Raw genomic sequence first — 22,735 nt, 5'->3', positions numbered from 1 at the left:
CTATTAGATTGTAAATTCATTGCAAACAGGTAACATGGTTTACTTTTTAAAAATTACCTCAAAGCCTTAATATTGCATATAAGCACTTTATACATTCTGATGGGTGAGTGAATGAATAAATGAATAAATGAATCAACCAATCATCAGTGTCAAATGACCTCCCCAACTGAAACTTGGAAAATTTATATAGTTTTGGCCACTAAGCAAGATTTCTGAAATAAAACTACTTAATTTGTCTCTTTTCTCTATGAAGGTGTCTGATCCTGAAGTATATGTGTGTTTATATGTATATTTATGTACATTCACATGTAGATACATTTCCCTTTTTAATGTTTAATTATTTTGTGAATCTGAATTTGAAAAACACCAAGAAATTCAACATGTACATAAAAAAGAACAGAAAAAGTATTGTATCCCCATTATATGTTTGTTTAACTTACATAATACATTCAACACATTGGTTCCAAACGTTTCTTACTTGTCTGTGTTTATCAAGGAACTCCCTTATAGTTAAAAAATACTTAATTAACGTTCTTTTCTTTTTTTTTTTTTTGAGTGGGGGGAGGCATCACTATCACTAGTCCTTTCTCTTCAATCTCCTGTTCCAATTAAAAACAAAAGACAAAGCCCAAAACTGTCTGTTGTAACAAATAAGCACACTCAATCAAACCAAGTACACAAAAGTAGCCTATCAGTCTTTCTAAAGAGGTTGAAAGCATGTTTCATTTTTGGTAATTGCATTTATCAGAGTTGTCAGGGCCTTTAAAGTCATTTTTCTTTGTAATGCAGTCATAGCAGTTCTCCTAATTGAACTCATTCTCTGCATCCATTCCTACTGGTTTCCGCAGATTTCTTCAAATCTGTCCCTTTCATTCTATCTTACAGAATGATATAATGCTGTAGCCACTTTGCTAATATTTCATTCAATAATTTTGCATTGGTATTCATCAGGGATATTCGTACATAATTGTCTTTGTCTCTCCCTGGTTTAGACATTAGCCTCATATTTGTATCATAGATGGCGTTTGGTAAGATCTCTACTTTTTCTATAGTATATGCAGCATAATAATTAAATATTTTTTAAGAGTTTCATAGAATTAACTGTTAAATTCATGTAGCCTTATTTGATTTCCCACCCTTTTGAAATTACTTTATGGATAGTTCAGCTTCTTCTTTTGAGACTGACTTATTTAAATTCCCTGCTTCTTAGTTCATTTATCTGAGAATCTTATATTTTATAAGTGTTTTTCCATTTAAGTTGTTATTAGTTTTATTGGCATTTATTTGGTCAAAATAGTTTCTAATCTCCTTCATTTCTTCTTCATTTGTTGTAAATTCTCCTTTTTGTTTCTGAAATTGATAACTTGATTTTCCTCTCTCTTTAAAAAAAAATCAAAGTAGCTAACAATTTCTTTATTTCATTAGATTTTTCAAAAGAAATAGCTCCTAGCTTTGTTTATTCAATAGGCTTTTTGTACTTTCAATTTTGTTTATCTCTTCAATTTCCAGAATTTCTATTTTGATATTTAGATCAAGTTTTTAAAATTTGTTGCCTTTATTGGTATCCATTTCTTTCAAGAACTGCTTTGGCTTTATCCCAGAACTTTTGGTATGTTTTGTAATTACTGTCATTTTCTAAAATCAAATTATATATCATTTCTGAGATATGTTCTTTGACCTACCAATCTTTATGATCAAATTATTTTGTCTCCATTTGTGTTTGAATCTTTTCTTCAAAGACCTTTTCTTTGTCATAATTATTATAGTCTGATCAGCAAATGATGGACTTAAGCCCATATTTTTGTTATCTTACATTTGATTTTGAGGAGCAATTATACTCCTTTCTATTCTCATAAAGTAATTATCAGAGTTTTCATACCTTACTTTTCTAAAATTCTGTTCAAGTCTATAAATACTTCTTTTCTACATATTTTAAAAATATGTTGGCTGCTCTGGGGTCATATTCCTCATCTTCCTCCAAATGGAACCTGGGACTCTGATCTCTGATAGGTAGTCTTTGTGTCTGGAATCAGACCTCTACGTTGCTTTCTTATCATTTCCAAGCCATGATGATGTTTGTTTATTTGTTCATTTGTTTTCCTGAAGTAGAACAGATTTTGTAAGAACCTTTTATTTTTACTCTGTGTTGCACTTTGTTTCAGGTGGTTTTCTTATAAACAGCATATGGTAGGATTCTGCTTTCCAAATTTCCTATTATCCTCTTGAGATGATGAGTTTATCCCATTCAAATTCATGGTTATGTTTGTTAATAATGTAATTCACTCCATCCTATCTTCTTACACCTTTTCCTCTCTCTGCACTTTGCCTTTCCTTCACCCTATTTCTCAAGAGAAAGGAGGAGGTAAAAGAGAAAGAATATGATCAGTATTAGTGATTTGTAATTGAAATGATCTGTTCTCATTCCACTGTACCTCACCTCTTTTTCTTACTCATTCCCAAATCCTTGGTTCTTATACCTTCCTTCTTTATTTTTAAATTCCCCTTGATGATACACCCTCCAAAGCCAAAGTTTGTTTTACTCGTGCCTATTTCTTCCCTTACTCTGCTCTCTCTCATTTAGGCCCCTCTCTCCTTTATCTGTCCCTACTTATTTCTCTAGTGAATATAATGCATTATTATGCCAAACACTGTCTATACATATTAGTATGTGTCCAATCCTCCATTTGCTGGTTCAGATAAGAGTGAGGTTCATATGAGAGGTGCTCCCCTCACTCCTTCCTCCATACTTACATGCTCTTCTCACTCACCAAATTATGAGAAAAAGTCCCCTTTTTACTTTCTTCTTCCCTTTTGCTTTCTTCTCATTTCTCCTCCCTTTCTACCCTCTTTAAGATGAACAAAACAGAGTAAAACCATTTCCAGGTTATATTAAATTCAGTCTGATACCATTGAAGTCAGGATTTGGAAGGAATACTTGTTATTCTCTCCACGCCCCCCTCTCCCCTTTGTTAGAATATAATTACTTTTTAATCATTTGCCTCCTTTTAAATATTCAAATATTTGCCTTTCAAGATAATATCTGACTCTTATTTTTGCCTTACAAACTCTGTACTTAGCTGTGGTCTTTTCATTAAGAATGCTTGGAAGTCCTCTATTCCTTTTAAAGTCTATTATTTCCCCAGTAGAATTATCTTCAGGCTTGAAAAGTAAGTTATTCTTAGTTTCAAGCTTCTCTATTTTCTCTTTTGGGACATCATGTTCCAAGAGTTTTTCCTATGTTATAGTAGTTCCTTCTCCATAAGTGCAATGCTGACTGTGGTTGCTTGGCACTTTGAACTCTTTCTTTCTGACTGCTTAGAATATTTTTTCTTTTACCTAGAAGCTTCAGATTTTGCCTCTGACATTCCAAGGAGTTTTTATTTGAGAGTTTTTTCAGAAGGTAAATTCTTTCTATTTATACTTTGCCCTACAGTTCTAATAAATATATTCAATTTTATTTATAATTCCTTGAAATATGATCCCCAGTCTTGTTTTTTTAGGGCCAGGTTTTTAGTAAATCCAATGCTTCATAAATGATCTCTCTTTGACCTAATTTCCAAGCTAGTTTTTTTTCTTAATTTTATATATTTTTTCTATTTTAAAAATCTTTTAAATTTTCTAATATTTCTTTTTCTGTCGTGGAGTCCTTGAATTTTGTATAGCCCATTCTAATTTTCAAGTAGTAATTGGATGAAATTTTACACCTTCTGCTACTTTTTTTATTTCAATTCTTTCCTTGAGTTCTTATTTCATTTATAATTCCATTACTTTTTTTAAAGTTCTTGCTTCATTTTTTTCCAATTTCTCTTGTAATTTTTGTGGTCACAACATTTCTTTTTTCTCTGATACTCTAATTATAGCTCTTTCGCTGTTACTTTCTTCTACATTTACTTCTTGTTCACCTCTTAACCAATAATACTTTCTTCAGAGTATTTAGTATCTTCCGTTCATTCCAATCTCTACCTTTGTTTCCTGATGTGGAACTTTGCATAAGATTCAGCCTCCACCTTCTCCTGGACTCTTGAATGAGTTGGCGTATTCTAAACGGTCCAGATCTTAATTTCCTGGCCTTCTACTGCTGGCTTCTGCCTTCTCTGGCATATCTCTCGCCTTTGTACTGTCAGGTTTCAGTTTCCTTGTTAGAGTTCTACAGTCTTTTGACTCTCATTGGTCATCTAGATAGGACAGTATTATGAGATCCAGACCTTTTCATTTGAGCTTGTGCAGACTTTCTTGGAGGGACCCCTCTTCTGGCATCTGTATCTTCCAACTGCTTTTCTTGTGTAATCCTGGGGTGAATGGAGGAGTTTGCTGATACTTCTCTTTGGATTTTTTGGACATTATTCAATCTGTTGCCCTTGTTAGAATATATAAGGGATCTGGCCATCATTTTTAGAGAATATATGGGAGAACTGAGTTCCACTACAAGTTTTCATGATCCCTTCTTAACCAATAGTCCACATTGCTTAAGAAAGCATATAAAACACCCCCTCTCACCTCCTCTTCAGCAAGTACTCACTGCCCTGATACAGCATAATTTTTTGTTATGGATTAGGGGAAGTAGAGTCATCAAGGTGATTCAAAGTCAATCAATTTATTGAACTTGCAGAACAGTTAACTTTTGGAAGTTTTAATCAGTACTCAACTACCACAATAAAATGTCTGGTCATGTGCATTTTGGCACCTTGTTAAGAGGACATAAGACAACTCTCTAAATCCCAATTAGTTTCAAAGTTTAGAACTTGTACCAGATGTATTTATTTGACTGACTTAGATCTGGCTACTTCCTGGGTCTACCTACCTGGGTTTCTGACCCAGGGCAGCATCCAAGATGATTTGGTTGGCTAGGACTCCTGAGCTAATACTCTTTTAGGAGAAGCCATCTGTACATACTACCCTGGCATTCTTTGTGTGTGTGTGTGTGTGTGTGTGTGTGTGTGTGTGTGTGTGTGTGTTTTCCCCTTTGCCTTTGAGCCTTCCTTCCAGAGCTAGGAAAGGAGAAGAGAATTTTTTCTCTTTTGTTTACTTTAAGCAGAACTAAATTGCATTGCAAGCTGCCTGGGCTTGCCTTGGTGATCTGAGAGCAGAGCTTCTTGCCCTTGAATTCCTTTTGATTTTTTTTTCTGATGAAAGAAATAAGTGGCATTTCCAGACCAAGAGAAGGTAGCAGCATTAGGGCAATTATGGACTATCAACATTCCTGCACATTGTAGAGATACAGAGAAATGTTTGCCCCAGTGGCCTTTCAAGAGAGTTCATGGATAACATTCCTCAACCACAACCTCATGTGTAAAGTAGGGAACTTGAATTTCCTTGACCATGTGATGCCGGAATCTAGGCTTGTAGCAGAGAAGAGAAGTTGAGGTGGATGGCAGCCTTGGGGGGTGCCTCAAGAATACTGCAATTTCAATAATTCAAATATCTGACCTGTTATGTAGAGAGAATGGGTGCTCCTGAGCAGTAGCCTTCTTGGAGAAAGAAGGACTGGACTCATGGCTGGAGGAACAGTACCAAGGAGACTAAAACCATGAGAAAGTGAAGTAAGAGATCAGAATCTTTCCAACTCCCTGTCATTACAGTAAGCTATACAGGCAATATAAATCCAGTGGGGAATGAGCTGCCTGGTTGTCCAGTAACTTTTAAATGTTTTTGCCAAGCAGCATGAGTCAAAACTGCCAAGTAGCGTTTTAAGTCAGAGAGGGAGTATGTTGAAACTTTTGGAAGAAAGGAATTCCACTGGCATGTCAAAGTGTTATCCTCACAGCAATCCCAAAGTCAGTTTAATTCTAAGGGAGTATTGGTGGGCAACTATTAGTGCCTAATGTGCTTTGGGTTTTTAAAATCTTTACATGTTCCTGTGAGTCCTTTGCACTTTCTACATTTTTCTGTAGGCTGAAAAAAAAGACTGTCCTAGCTGCATTTGTTACCTTGAGTTTTGCATGGGAACTGCACATTTGTGGAAATCTGGGCATGATCATATTTGGAGATTTTCTCAAAGTAAAGTCTGAGTGAGGCCATAAGGAATGAAAGAGCATTAAGAACTTCTTGACGAGTCTCCTAAATTAAACTTAATTGTTATGACTCTGGTCCTTGGGGGTTCTGAGTCATGGCTACAGTTAAATTACTAAGCTTCAAAAAGGAGATATCAGTGGTAATGGAAAAATCCCATGTCTTATCATTTTATAAATATATGGTATATGATAGAAGGACTTGGAATCAAGAAGAACCAGGTTAGAATCTTGCTTTAACCACTTACTGGTTGTGTGACCCTGAGCATATCATAATCTTTTTGAGCCTCAGTTTCCTCATGGGTAAAAAAAAAAAATGAAAGTATTGGACTCAATAACTTTTAAACTCCCTTCCAGCCCTAAATCTACGATGCATTTTCAGAATAATAAAAAAATGATGAAAAATTATAGGGAATACACTATCTGTGCTTATTGTTTGATTATTATAAAATCATTGGATTGAGTAGAGCAAAGTGCATTAATAGTTCTTCAAAAAAGGTCTCTCCTGTGCATGTACTAAAATAGAAATCACCATGTTCAATGACCCTCTGTTCAATAATATCATCTGTCATAAAACAAGGAGCTGTCTGTTTCCAAATCAGAAAATATTTATGAAGTGCTTAGCACAGTGCCTGGTACATAGTAGGCACTTAATAAATGTTTGTCCATTTCCCCTTTCTCCAAAAGGTATTTACCATTGTCATGGAGGAGATCTAACATAGAGTTTAAGTTGAAGAGAAAATCTCAATAGATGGTGACTTCTACCAGATGCTCCAGTTTGCTGATGATATTATGTTGACTGTCTCAAGTCTACAGCACTGAAGGGCCTCCTAACCAAGATTCATAACCACTCAAAAAAAAAGTTTGGCCTAATCATACATAAAGCAGAAATCAAGTGGATTTAGTATGCTTAGTTTCCAAATTATTACATGGAGTTGGATAATCTCTATATACAGCTCAGACAGATGATATGGAGGGACAAATACTTCAGACCAGAATCAAACAAGATGAGGTCAACAGTATTGATTATGGTTAGAAAATTACCAGGTATCTTTGGTGACCCTGGATTTCTTTCTGAAACAAAAGCCCATTTTTAATACCATTATTCTACTCATAACCTGCTCTTCTTCCCCACCTTTCTAGTCTTATTATACCTTAATTATTATAATTAATTATTACACACTTATTATATTATACTTAATTATTATACACTGGTCTCCTTGTTGCTCTTTGGACAAGACACTCCATCTCCTGACTCCAGGCACATTCACTGGCTGTACCCAACACTTGGAATGTCTTCCCTTCAAATCCTTGCCTCCTGGCTTCCCTGGCTTCCTTCAAGTGTCAGTTAAAATCCTACCTCCTACAGAAAGCCTCTCCTGAACTCCCTTAATTCTAGTTTCTTCCCTCTTTAATTATTTCAAATTTATCCTGAATATGTCTTATTTGTACATGGCTCTTTACATGTTGCTTCTCCTCACCACCTCCCTCCACCCCACCTACATTAAACCATGAATTCTTTAAGAATAGGGATTTTTTTTGCCTTTGTATCTCCAGCATTTAACAAAGTAACTGGCACATAGTAGGCACTTAATAAGTGTTTACTAAATACCTGACCAGTGAGAGACAGCATGGAATAATAGAGAGCTGGGCTCAGAGTCAAGAAAACCTTGGTTCAGATCTAACCCCTGACAATTACTGGGTGTGTGACCTTGGGTAAATCACTCACTGCCCCAGAAAACTCTGAAAGTTAACCAAAGTGTCAGTCTGCATTGGTAGAAAAAGCTTCTCATCAGAGTCTTCCTATGCTGATGAAAACAAAACAAAACAAAACAAAACATAGGCATGGGTAAAAAGCACACTTTTTGGTTTTGTTGCATGATCATTAGTCATGGAATACCACAGTCTTCAAAGAAGTGAAAATGAGCATTACTCAGGGCAATAAAGTGGCAGAATGTGAGAGTAAGAAGAAAGTAACAAGAAAGATGCTACAATATGAATAAGAACTGGAGTAAAGGGGGCAGCTAGGTGGCACAGTGGATAAAGCTCCGATCTTGGAGTCAGGAGGACCTGAGTTCACAAATCCGGTCTCAGACATATGACACTTACTAGCTGTGTGACCCTGGGCAAGTCACTTAACCCATATTACCTCACCCAAAAAGAGAGAGAGAGAGAGAGAGAGAGAGAGAGAGAGAGAGAGAGAACTGGAATAAAGGAAGGCCTCAAAGAAATGCAGGAGGGAAAAAAAAGAGTCAGGTTATGTGGAAAATTCAAAGATAACCTCTAGACAATCTGTCTATTGCCCTGGTACTCACCATTTCAAGAAACAAGTATACAAGATCTCCAGCAGGTTGAGTAGAACCCCTTCAATGAATTTGTGCAAGGAAATGGACAAGAGTTTAGCAAAATGGGAAGGCATGACTGACTTGCAATCTGTATCATTGGAGGTAGCACCTAAGTCCATGATATTATGGATCCATTTTGGTATTAGAGTGTCCTTCAAGAGAGATTCACAGCATCTCTGAATCATGGATTTGATAGATGTCCTTGTTTTTTCCAGTCTTGGCTGCCCACAACTATAACACTCTATCTGGGTTGGGCCTACTCAGAAGCACCCCATATTTCAGATCTATATCATTTTTTCCTCCCACACAAAGTCACCTGACAAACCGAAATTACTCAGAGGTGTTGATGGATAAGTATTTTAAAGGCAGCTATGTGATACCATGTTTATAACATTGGACTTGAATTCTGGGAGGCCTGAATTTGAATCCCGCCTCAGTCACTTACTAGTTGTGTGACCCTGAACAAGTCACTTAAACTCTCAGCCTCAGTTTCTTCATCTGTGAAATGGAGATGACAATATCTGCTACCATCTCTTAGTGTTGTTTTCAGGATAATGTTTGCAAACCTTAAAGTGCTATAGAAAGTCTAGCTGTTTTTCATCCCTCCAAGAGGTAAGATATCTACATTTTTAAATAGTATTCCTGATGACAATAATGTCCTAACCCAAAGGAATGAATTTTTAATGGGAATTTCAGGCATTATGGCACGCTAGTAAAACTTAAGGTGTGACATAAATGTGAGTTATTATTATTATTAATATTTTAGTTATGTTCACGTAATTATACATCAAATACGGAATCACCTTTGTCTCAAAGTAAGGTAGGTTCTGATTCTAGAAGCACTATGATTTCTTGATATACCCAGAGTTAATTCTGAAAATCAAATCAAAAGCCCTTAATACCTCAGAAATGAAATATATATGTGTGTATATATATATACATATTTACATATATACACATATGTATATATACATAGGCATACACATACACACACACACACACATATATATACATACACACACATAGACACAGACACACACACATACTCACACACACACACACACATATATATCTGAGGAATCCTGTTGCCCTATGCATCCCTTTTTTATAAATTGACTGCCTCCATTCCTACTAAGGAGCTAAGCATATATGCAACTCATACAAGAACTTAACTTGCCTTTTCAATGTGACAAATAGAATAGGATGAAATATCAATACTGCAATAAAAGGTCAGTTTTCCACAGTATTGTATCAGTGTTAGATTTTATATAAGGACACTTAAACTGATATCCTTGAACTTGTACGGAAACACACCTTTTCAGGGAATTACAAAAAAAAAAAATACAACTGACCATTAAACAATAATTTATATTGACTACTATGTTTCAGGTACTGTGCTAGGTGCTGTAGGTACAAAGACAAAAATAAATGGTTCCTGTCTTCATACAGCTTATATTCTGCAAGGACAGACAGTATGTCCATAAATATAAAATTTTTAAAAAAAGTACAAAGTAATTTGGTGGGGACTAGCAGCTGGGGAAAGCTACATGTAGGAAGTGGCACATGCACAAGCCTTGAAGGAAGGTAGGTACTTTAAGAGACAGAAGTGAGGAGGAAGAGGATGCCAGGCAGAAGGGACAGCTTATTCAAAGGCATGGAAACCTGCCCTGGCTTCCTTTAAATCCCAACTAAAATGCCATCTTTTACAGGAAGCCTTCTCCAACTTCTGTTAATTCTAGTGCCTTCCCTCTGTTATTTCCCGTTCATCCTGAATATACCTTACTTTGTATGTATTTGTATGCATCTAATCTCCCCTAATAGATTATAAGCTCTTTGAGGGCAGGGACTGTCATTTGTCTCTTTCTGTATCCCTAGTGCTTAGCATACTGCTTGGCAGAATGGGCACTTAATAAATGTTTATTATTTGATTTATTGATTGATGGAAAAGAAATCTGATGGGTGTGTACAAGAAACATTAAGTAAATTAGGCTGGCTATAGGTCATTTGAATTTTATAGTGGGAGGAATTGGCTTTCTAGAAGATTATTATTTTTCGACCTTGAACAGAAGGAAGCCAACCAAAGTTGCTTTGGGAAATGTTTCTTATTATGAAGAAGATGTTTTCTTCAGACCTTTGACATAACATCATTATAATAGACATTATATGAAATCCAGAAAGTAGACTGCTAGAGGTTAACTCTTCAAATATAGTGGTGAGGATGATTGATTGATTTACTCAGTCCCATCCTACTTAAAATAAATGGTAAGATATCCAATCAATCTCACTCTTAGGCCTGAAACTAAGTTCAAAAACTCCTTTGAACTGGGGTAATAATAGATAAGAATCACATTCAGATAGATCAAAGAAACTTGCCCTTGCCTTAATGGTCACCTATAAATTATCAAACTAGATACAACTGGACACCCTTGAGGAGGAACAGCTTAGGACAGGGTAGAGGAGAGGCTAAGCTTGAACTTCGGCTTTGGCCAAGTGCCCTCCCACTCCTTTGGCCAGATCAAGACCTTGGGAGCTTTTGAGAGTCTGGATGATTTTGTACTTACCATCAATTTTCTGGGAATTAATGGGAATCCAAATTCCCTAGCAGTGGCTAGTGACAGTGTCTGCATCAGGAGTCCAGGGCAAACTGGACACAGATTCACCATACTTAAGGAGGACTTCTTGACGACCCCTTTAATTTTAAAAAAAGGATGTCTGGCAGTCAAGAGCTGGGAGTTACTCCTTTGCCACATGGGCACTTTAAGAATGAGTCTGCTTTCTCCCTAGATACTACATATACTTGAGAGGAAGCAAGTCATAGGTTTTTGGAAGAATGTTTTGTACCAGCTCTTCACATTGTATAACTTTAGAAAATAACCCCTCCTAAAATTGCTTCTCAACTGATAATCTTGGGGGTGAGGGAAACATGCAGTGGAGGCTTGAGTTGGTGGTATTTGAGAAAGTTACCCCTATTTGTCTCAGGGGTATTGCTAGAACCTTGAGGACGAAGACATAGTCAGCTTAGCTTTGGAGACTCAATGTCAGTATGAGTGAGAATTGGAATTTAGATACCCAGAACTTACATGGGCTACTCTAGACAAATCTTGTGTTATACATAGTTGTCTGCCCACTTTCCAACATATATATATATTGCTTCCTGAGAAGTGATTCATGTATTTAAAGTCTTTTAGTCTCCACTTTTGTTCTCATTCTTATTATTTCTTCCTTCACTCTTTTTTTTAAATGTTCTTCTCTGTCATCATTTTCTTATTCTTATTCTTATTATATTTACTATTAAGAACTATTATTTTTCCTCTTTCTATTCCTTTTCTAGTTTTGTATGTTTAATTCAATAACACATGCATGTACCTGTAAGCACTTTTATTTTTGCATTTGTTTGCGTATATATAGAACAGCTAAAGAGTTATTGTGTTGGGGATCAGGGAAGACTACTTAAGAAATTCATTAACTTTGTTACCATAGTTACTCGCTTGTCACCTTAATAATCTAAAAACTAAACTAAACATAAGTAAGATGATTAACTGGTTGGAATGATGTAGAACCACATTTAAGCTTCATATAGGGAATTGGATTAGATGGCTTCTAAGGTCATTTCTCATGCTAATGTTTTATGATTATGGTTTCCAAAACACTTCTGCCTACAGCCAAGTCATTGAGAAACCCAAGAGTTATATCAGAATGAACTTAAGAGTTATATCAGAAATTGGAGTTGGAAGACTTGGGTTCAAGTCCTGCTTCTTGTCTTTTGCAGATAGGTGTCAGTACCTTGATTGTGAAAAAAGCATAATAATATTTTCAGTATCTACATAACAAAGTGGTTATGATAAAATTTTGCAAACCTGAAAGCACTATATAAGTAAGTTAATATTAGTATCTATTAGGAAGTGCAAATATGAAAATATACTTAAATTTCCTATATAATGATAGCATGAAGGAAAGATTGGTGAATATTTTCGCTTAATGATCTAAATAATTCTAGATTTTTTTGCATTTATTACTTAACTTAGGAAGAGTGATCCTTTAATATAGATCAAAAACAACTTGAAAGGATGACTATGTGAATAGAGTAGGCAGAGCAGCATACCTCTCCTCTACACATAAACCTATTCCAGAAAAAATGATAAAAATCACACCAGGCTGTATAATGATGAAGAAATCCAATGAGAAACCACAGTAAGTAACTTCTTCAACACCAGAACTGCATAAAAACTCAGTCAGAAGCCCCATGGTAATAACAAAGGGGGCTATAAACAAAGCCAGTGTCAGTATAGGTAAATAAGCTATCAGCCTGCAGAGGTTGGTTCTGTATCTAGAGATGGCAAAGGCAGAGGACACCCAAAAGAAAGTCCCAAGGTGGTTGGAAATCCAACTTAGGGATCTTGGAAACTACCAGGAGTGTCTGAAACCAGTATAGGTGTATCAGTGCTCAGACCGGGATGCCTCAAATTTCTGATGTTCCTAGCATTCTGCTCTGATATTCCATGGAGGACCCTGTAGATATGGTGCACTGAATCTTAAATATTTGGACCTAATCCTAGGAAGTGGAAGTCAATTCAGGAGCCCAGGTGACCTCAGAGTAGACCAAGCAGGGCCACCCTATCTTGAAGTACAATAGGAAGTAGAGTCTGGTCATGGCACAAAACCTCAATTCCAGAACTAAGGCAGGAAAGATGAGTAAACCAAAGAAGATACAAACCACTATAAATAATTTTATAAATCTAGAGATGTACAAAATTCCAACTTAGAAGGAAGCAGAGACTCAAAAGAAAAATAAAAGATTTTCTAGAAAGAAGGAGAAAGGAAGCAAGAGATTGAAAAAAAAAATCAAACCTTCAGAGGAAAGAATTGGAAGAATAAATTAACAATGTAGTAAATTAGAACAAATTAGAATTAGAAAAAAAAAGGAAAATCTTACCCAAGTAATGAACTCCTTGAACATTAGAATACATCAAACAGAAAGCAGTGATTTCATGGGCATCAAAGAGACCAAAATCAAAAGACAAAAAACAAGAAGATAGTTGATATCAAAGACATCTGACTTGGAAAACATCAAAGAGTTATAGTTTAACAGTCACTGGACTCCTCAATAACCATGATTTAAGGGGAAAAAAGATACAATATTTTAATCATAAATGAATATTATATTAGAAGCAGAGGGAAAAGTGAAAATAGAAAGAATTCACAGAATATCTCCTGAAAAAAATCCTGAAAATCCAAGGAGTGTCAGAGGCAAAATCCACAGCTTCCAAATCAACGGATACTGCAAGCATCCAGATACAAGGAGTTCAAGTTCTAAAGAATAACTGTTAGGATCACATAAGATCTGGTAGCTTCCACTATAAAACAGAGGAGATCTTGGAATATCATATGACATAGGCTTATCACCAATAACTTATTTTGAAAAGCTAAGCATAATTCAATAGAGGGAAAGAATGGGTGTATAAAGGAATAGAGGATATTCAAGTATTTCTGATGAAAAGACCAGAGCTAAGCAGGACTTTTGAAATGTAAACCAAGTGTCAAGAAAAACCTAGAAAGGAAAATTCATTTGAGAAATAAGACGGGCCCTTTTGATTATAATAGAAGAAACAAGTGTCTCTTCAGACCTCAATGTCTTCAAAGAGTTTTGAGGAAGCTAAATAAGAAAAATAGACTTTGGAATCACTTTGTTAAATTCTGATGGTTTTAAAAGGGGAAAGTGAAAGGAGGGCAAAAGAATCAGGAATATACTAATGTAGAAATGAAACAGAGAGTGGAACTTGATATGGGGTGCTACTTGATAATTATAACTGAGGCAAACGAAAACATACAAATTTGGAGGAAGGAATAGAGAAAGTGGAATTGGATGACACTTATTTGTATATGAATTGGATAAAAGAGAGTTGAACATATATATGGAGTTTGTTGTGGAAATGCATCAAACTCAATAGGAAAATAAGTGGCCATGGGGAGGCAGATTAAAAGCGTTAATAACAGTGAGCAAGGAATAATTGCAAAGAAAACAAAATTATTGATTCTAAAGGTGGAACACATTGAAAGAAAATTAAGGAATTATAATCAGGTGCCAGTGGGAGTTCCAGTGGCTGAACAAATGGTAGTATATGAAAGTTATAAAATATCATTGTGCTTTAAAATTAGGAAAGATGATTTCAGAAAACACTGAGAAGTATTAAATGATGAATAGTGAAGTAATCAGAACCAGGAGAATGATTTATTCAGTGACAACAGAATTTAAAAAGAAATACAGTTCTGAAAGATGTAAGATCTCTGATCAAACCAATGACCAAACATGTCTCCAAAGGATGGGCTGCATCATGTTACACAGTTCCTAACAGAAAGGTGATGGGCTGAAGGTGCAGAAGGAAATATACATATTTTGAACATGCTTAGTGTGTGGATTCATTTTACTGGCCTATATTTATTTGCTACAAGGGATTTTCTTTTTCTTTTTTCCTTTTGCTGAGGGTGAGAGGAGGGTTAGCAAAAGGGATGCGAACAAAAGAGGGATACTAAAAGAATTTTAAAATGCACAGAAGTGAACAAAGGGAAAAAATACAGGCAAGTAGGAGAATTTTGAAAGCAATATGTGGAAATTAATATGTTTTTTAAAAAAATAAATGAAATGATAAGTAGATTAATGGTTTCATATACAAACCTCTTTTTGCTTTTTGTGGCAAATATGGAAATGCCCATTTTCGTCTGTTTTAATTAAGAACAAAAAAAATTCAAAAGAAAGCCTCAGTTGAATACTTTGTGATGTAGTAATTTAGAAGGTTAGTTCTAAATTCAGTTTATTTTCATGCTTGGTTGTAATTGCTGTTATAGTTAAAAATGATACCTCATAAAGATACATAGATACAAATGGAAGAAGTGCATCATTGCCTGAGCTAGCTAAAACATTACACTCATTTTATAATTTCATTTACCAATTATGCAAAGGTTTTTGTTGAAATGCAGCTAGCAAATTTACATCTTGCCTGATGTCAGTTATTCTTACAAGCTAATTGAAAAGTATTGCCCTTTTAAGTTTTTACAAATGTTTTCAAAACTGTTCATTTGGAAAAAAAAACTCACAAATTAGAAAGATTATTTCCAAGTTGGTTAATCATGTATATATAAGAACTTTTAAAGATGACATTGCTACATTATTTTCAGCAACTCAGAGAAAAGAAAGCAAGTAATTTATGAGAAGGTGGTCAGTAGTGATATCAAATGCTGCAAAGGGGTCAAAATGGATGAAGACATCATTAGTACATTTATGAAAGCACTTTCAGTTGAAATGAAAATGAGGAATTTAAGAACCTGGGAAACTGGAAGGATTGTGGTGCCCTTGGTAGAAACAGGTAAATTTAGAATATGAATGGGTGGATGCTTGCACTCTGTGGCACTCTATAGCCTCCCACCCCAACACCAAAAAAAAAAAAAAAAAACCACCTTAAAAAAAAACCCTCCAGGGGCAGCGAGGTGGCACAGTGGATAGAGCACCGGCCCTGAAGTCAGGAGGACCTGAGTTCAAATGAGGCCTCAGACCAAACACTTAACACTTTACTAGCTGTGTGACCCTGGCTAAGTCACTTAACCCCAATTGCCTAAAAAAAAAAAAAACTTTCCAAGTGAAAGCAGAATAATGCATGCAGGGAGAGACCACTCTTGCTATCTAGTGTTCAGTTTGAGACTCTCAAGAAAGTAAACCTTTACCAGACTCTGCCCACCAGCCTTTGTGTCAGGCCCACACATGTCTATCTTCTGTCTTTCCACTGATATCACGTCTGTCCTTGCCTCTCATGAGGGCAGTCCTCTCCTGTTTGTGTCCAGCTCCCCTCTCCATGTTCCTCCTTCTCCTCTACCTTCTCTGTCCTTGACCCCCATGTGTGTTGGGCCCTCCTTCCATGGACATGGTCCCTTTCCCGCCTCCCTTCCTCCTTTCGCCAAGTCCCTGGGCAAATTTGCATTACATAAAAATTGCTTTAATAGAGATCTGCAGAAAGATCCACTTACATAAAGTAAGAACTCCCTCTCTCTCTGCCTGCACACACACATATACACATATACACACACTTATACGTGAGTATAAGTGTATGTGTACATGTATATGTGAATGTATGTGTATATGTATATATACATATATGTATATGTGTACACACATACATATATATAGCACATGTACTCACACACACTCAGACACACAAACACACACACACACACACACAGTCACACACATATATACCCCTGCCCATCAGGAGTTGAATTTGCATGTGTAGACAGTTTTCAATTTGCATAGCTCCCCTACGAGGAGTTTGGCAGGACCCCAAAACCCAGGGCTCTGAATCTGGCTCCTGGCAGGGTGGCACCTGTTCCAGAGCAGCCCCACACCAGGGGTCCTCTAGTCTAGGTTGCTCCAGCTACCCTGCAGAGCTGCAGAGAGAGCAAAATCCTGCAAAGGGAGGAGGAGGTCTGCCCAAAGTCCACTTATGCTAACCAAGAACTGACAATATCTGTGTGTATATATGTATATGTGTGTATCTCTGTACACACACAAACATACAGAGGTGATCCAAAGGCCTTAATAAATTTTTAAGTTTTAAGTTTTAGAACACCCCAGGTGTATTACATAAAAGTGATCTTCAGTATTCTAGTTTTCTATAAAAATATGACATAGATTGGCCACAACATTGGCATTGCACATGATGAGACTAATTTGATAGTTGCAGATATTCAGTTAAAACTCCCTAGAATCACAAAGAAAAAAGACAGTGTGACAAGTTAAATCTACAAGTGTTTATTAAGAACCTACTATGCGCCAGGTAGAAACTGGGAATCTAAAAGTTGCAAAAACATTACTTATTGCCAAAGTTAGCTATGAAGTTATTCTTTGAAGGAATATACTCATTATCAGCTTGAGCTTGAATTCTAACCTATTTTTTTTTAAATAAAAGTTAGCTTGGCTGGAAGGTCATTAGCAGTTGAAGGGATGGAAAGGCTTCACACAGGAGATGGTGCCTGAGCTGTCACTTAAAAGAAGAGAAAGTTATGTGGGGTGGAGGTAAGAAGGAAGTACATTCCAGTCACAGATCAAAAATTCTTTGGGATTGTGCATATCTTCCATAGAGACCTGACCTGGTCTGGTAAAGATACTGTTCTAAAAATAAAGTGAGGCTATAAGACACCCCAAAGTGGGGTATGGTAGTGACTTTGTGGTCCATAAAATCCCCAAGTGTTTTTCATTCATGTGTACTTTTGTTCATTTATAGTCTCCTGCCCTCCCTCCCCGACATTGATGCCTTGTATTTATGTACTCCTAAAGTCAAATGGCTTGAGGTTTTGCTCAAGGAGAGTTGGGCACAGAGGAATGCTAGATATGGACCTGGTTTTAAATCCAGGTTCTCCCTCCTCGGGTAAGTCACTGAAATTAGTTGAGCCCCCATATCCTTATGAATAAAGCAAGGGTCCATAAGACCTCTATGCTCTCATCCAGCTCCAAATATGGGATTCCAAGAATACCCTAAAGGGAATGGCATTGCTGAATCTGTCTCTCCAGTTATACCCTTTCTCTGACAAACTGCTTTTTCCTTAATCAATCAGTGAATCAACAAGTATTTATTAAACACCTATTATGTGCCAGGCACTGTGCCTAGTATTTGGTATACAAATATAGAGAATGAAAAAAATCTATTCTCGTAAGGAGCTTGGGTTTATACTTGCTTTTAAAGAGAATATATACAAATAAAAGCAAGGTAAGCAAGGGAGTAATGGCACTAGAAGTTTGAGGTGGAAATCAGTGAAGGGTTCATCTCAAATGTGGTGCTTGAGATGCATCTTGAAAGAAGACACAGGTTCTATGAAGTGAAGGTGAAGAGGAAGTTTGTGCCTGGAATGGAAATGGAGGATGCAGTTCTATGTGTAAGGAACTGAGGGAAGGTTAGTTTAGCTGAATTACAGAGTATGGAAAGAGGAATAACACACAGGCATATCTCATTTTATTGCACTTTGCAAATATTGTGTTTTTGTTTGTTTTTAATAATTTGAAGTTTTGTGGCCACCCTGCATCAAGCAAGTCTGTCAGTACCATTTTTCCAATAGCACAAGTTCACATCATGTCTCTGTCACATTGTGGTAATTCTCACATTATTTCAAACGTTTTCATTGTTATTATATCTGTTATGGTTCTCTGTGATGGGTGATTTTTGATGTTACTATTGTAATTGTTTTGGGGTGCTGTGGACTGTGAGATAGTAATATATGAGATATTTTATAATATATTATAGTCTATAGTATACTATATATAATTACTATGTGATATAGTAAACTTAATTGATACATTTTGTGGGTGTTCTGACCACCACCCCCATCTTTCTCCCTCTTTTCAGCCCTCCATATTTTCTGAGAAACAACAACATTGAAATTAGGCCAATTAATACTCCTAAAATGGCCTCTAAGTGCTCATGTGAAAGGAAGAAGCAATTGATGTGGTAAACTTCATTGTTGCCTTATTTTAAGAAATTGACACAGTCATCCCAAACTTCAGTAACCAACACCTTGATCATTCAGCAGCCATCAACAATGAGGCAAGACCTTCCCAAGCAAAAAGATCATGACTCTGAAGGTTCAGATGATGGTTAGCTTTTCTTTTTTTTTAGTAACAAAGTATTTTTAAGAAAGGTATGTACATTGTTTTTTGGACATAATACTGTTGCACACTTAATAGACTACAGTATAGGATAAACAGAACTTTTATACACACTACAAAAACAAAAATAAATTGTGTGACTAGCTTTATTTCAAATTTCACTTTATTGTGATGGTCTGAACCAGAATCCACAATCTCTCTGAGATATGCCTATATAATGAAGATGAAAAGACAGATTGATACCAGGTTGTGAATGCTTTAATGATTAAACAGAGAAGCTTATAATTTATCATAGAGGCAATAGGGAGACACTGGAAGAATACCAGTGTGAGATCTGGGCTTAAAGAAAATCACTTTGGCAGGGATGTGGAAGAAGACTGGAGGGGTAAGAGACTTGAGGAAGGAAGAACAATTTGGAGGCTAATACATTAAACTTGGTGCAAAGTAATGACGGTCTAAAATAAAATGATGAATATGAATAAAGAAAAAGGGATGGTTAGAAGAGATGTTTAGGAGGTAGAAATGGTAAGATTTGAAAATTGATTGGATATGCTGGGTATGGGAGAATGAGAGACGAGAGACGAGGATGACACTAAGATTATGAAACTGGAAACTAGAAGGATAAAGATGCTTTTTTTTGGGGGGGTGCAATCACTCTTTATTGTGGTTGAATATTGGATTTTAAGAAGCCAAAGAAAGTTCTAAGTCAGACTTCTTGCTTGGAGAAGAGAGATCTACAGAAAATGCTGATGATGCAGTGTGCACTTGGAGCATTTGGAACATGTACAGATAGACATTGAGATAATTTATGTTTTTGTGGATTGTTTCCTACAACACTTGAGGTATTGCAGGGTAGCTGGGCTCATAGAGCTCACTCATAAAAGCATTAAAGTATTTTCTTGTGAAAAAAAAGAATGATTCAGTAAATATAACACTGAATGAGGGGAGGAAGAAAGAGAAGTGTACAGAGTGTCTTCATCTGCCACTGTCACTATCACTCTCAGAGACAATATCATTCTCCAGCCCACAAGCATTTCAATCTCTCTCACCTTCATTCCCTACAGTCAATGAAATGTTGAGTATGTAGGGAAGGATGTAAGACAGCAACCTCATCATGTCAATCCGAAGAGAGGTGGGTGATAAAAGAATGTATTGATCCTGATCAGAGATCCCATTTTCTTTCATGGTCTTCTCAATCCAGGAAATGTAATTCTTCACTCAAGGGCAGATATCTTAAGTACCACATCTGGGTCTTCCGGGTACCACGCCAGCCACATAGAAGTTAGGGTTCTTTTCATTGAGATCCTGTATAACAAAGGCTCCACCATCATCACCTTCACAGCTCTCACTCCCCTTCTTTCCTCCAGCACAAATTATGTTAGTGAAATTGAAGGTGCTAGAACCAAGGGAACACTGTAGACAGTAACAGCAACACTGTGCAACAACCAATTTTGATAGACTTAGCTCTTCTCAGCAATACAATTTAAGACAATTCCTAAAGATTCAGGATGGAAAATGCTATCCACATCCAGATAAAGAACTATAGAATCTGAATGCAGATGGAAGCATATTATTTTCTCTTTGTTTTTTTTCTTTCTCATGGTTTTTCTCTTTTGTACCGATTCGTCTTTCACAACATGACTGATGTGGAAATATGTTTAATGTGATTATATGTGTATAAGCTATATATCAGATTGCAAGGGGAGGCGGGAGAAGAGGGAGGGAGGGAGAAAAAAATTTGGAACTCAACATCTTATAAAAGCAAATGTTGAAATTACATGTAATTGGAAAAAATAAAATACTATTAAGTGGGGGGAAAAAAGAAGTTAAAGGTGCTGGTATCTATTCTGGAGTCTTTACTGGTAGACAATTTCCCCAGAGAGCCAGAGGTAACTTTGCCCCTTGGAGCTGATTAACATTTGAATATCTCAGCCAACATCGAATGTCTCAAAAAGTTCACAGCCTGATATCATTCCCAGAATCCCAAAATGGGGGGTCATACTCTGGGGAACTGCCTGGCAGGCATATGGAAGAGACATTAGACCCAGTTTCACTGGGTCTTTTAAACACAACTAGACTAATGTCTTTGTCAAAATTCTTCCATAACTCTAGTTTACCGAAGGCCATGTAGTCCAGATGGATAAAGTCATCATCGGCAAAGAGCATCTGGACTTTCTCCATATCTGAATGATGAACCAAGATGGTTTTCATGTACATGGCTTGGCGTTCTCATCATGGGCAGCAGTTAACACCCAATGTTCCTCAATGAAGGCTCCACCAGCTCTTGAGCTCTGAAAGAAAGAATACTTTCCAAATGAAATTGCCAATATTGACCTTTGAGCCCTCCTCCCTCCCCACCCCAAATCCTTTGGGTTTCCACCAATTCTTCACTGGGAACTCCAGAGACTGCTACACACTCTGGTAGCCCCATGCCCCTACCTTGTCACCCAGGTCACTTTAATAGCACAACAATATTCTTCAATTCCTTTGTTCTTCATGTAATAACATAGTTTATTGCAGATATATTAAACCACAGCTCCAAAAAAGGGTATTTTCTGGATCTTCTGCTTTTCCATTTTTCATGTATTCAAGGGAGCCACAATACACTGGATGGCATTTTAGGTTAGAATTACTCTAATGCTCATTACTTTGACAGGTAGAATGCAAGGATGCTAGACTAATTCTTCCCTCTATGACTTCAAATTGTTCCAGATGAGTTATCTTTACAGTATCCTTGTACATATATTTGGCCTTTACAGGATCCTGAATAAAGTTGGCTATGAAATCTTTAGGATATGACATTGCAATTCCATGGTAACAAAGTTTTCAGATTTTTTTTTTTTTGTCCCATATGATCAGTAGTCAGCCTGCCAGGAAAATCTCCTTTTGAGTTTCTAGCGTCTACATCAAGATCTTTTCTCCTCAGAGTCACCAGCACTTAGAAGACTTTTTCCAACAAAGCCTGGTAGTTACACCAGGGATTATCTGGGTATAAACTTGTCTAGTTGGAGCTGGTTATCTAATCTGCCCACTCAGAGCAGTAAAGACATTTCCACTGCAATTCACCATCAAGAACAGTGATATTCCAGGTCTTCCATGCATTACTGAGATATGCATGAGGGTAATTGGGGAACAAAATTTCCCCATGTATATATAGGGGTTTCCTCAGCCCATACCAGGACTGCAAATAGATGCCTGGTGATTTGATTGGTCCTGAGAAGATGGATATTTCTTAGTTCTGGCTATCTCCATGTCTGGACTTTGGAGCTCAGAGAAGGGATAGGCTTTACTGTGTTTGTCTGAGCAAATAGAAAATCTGTAGTCTCCCAACTGCATCCCCTGCAGCATCTGTTCCTAAAAAACCTGCTTACACCCTTGTCTTCACCCTATTTAGAGTTGTGTTTCTCTATATGTATGTCCAAGCTTGGTTCCCTTGCTATCAATAATAGTGCCTTTGACAGAAATAAGAAATATTGGAAGAAGTTTTGGTGTAGTGTAGCAGTAAGTGTTTTGGAAGAGGGAAAATGAGTTTTGTTTTAGAAATTTTGAATTTAAGATGTCTTTTAGATGTTTAGTCTGAAATGTCTATTAAAACACTCAAGTTCAGGCTGAATATTATAATTGTGTGCATAATAGTGATAATTAAACCTAAGTGAGCTGATGAAGTTATCAAGAGAGACTAGAGAGAGAAGAAAGGGCAAAGTCATAGTTTTTGGAAACATTGACAGTTTCAGAAC

General features: G+C 36.6%; 1 pseudogene; it reads right to left on the bottom strand.

Annotated features, from left to right (window-relative positions):
- Nucleotides 1-20,954: 20,954 nt before the first annotated feature.
- On the bottom strand, nt 20,955-22,115 carry LOC114028196 (annotated as a pseudogene).
- Nucleotides 22,116-22,735: the final 620 nt, after the last annotated feature.

This window comes from Vombatus ursinus, unplaced genomic scaffold (assembly GCF_900497805.2).
Source record: "Vombatus ursinus unplaced genomic scaffold, bare-nosed wombat genome assembly UNPS02014872.1, whole genome shotgun sequence".
Lineage (NCBI taxonomy): Eukaryota > Metazoa > Chordata > Mammalia > Diprotodontia > Vombatidae > Vombatus > Vombatus ursinus.
Note: the sequence above shows the minus strand (reverse complement) of the source record. Positions and strands in the feature narration are given on the sequence as shown.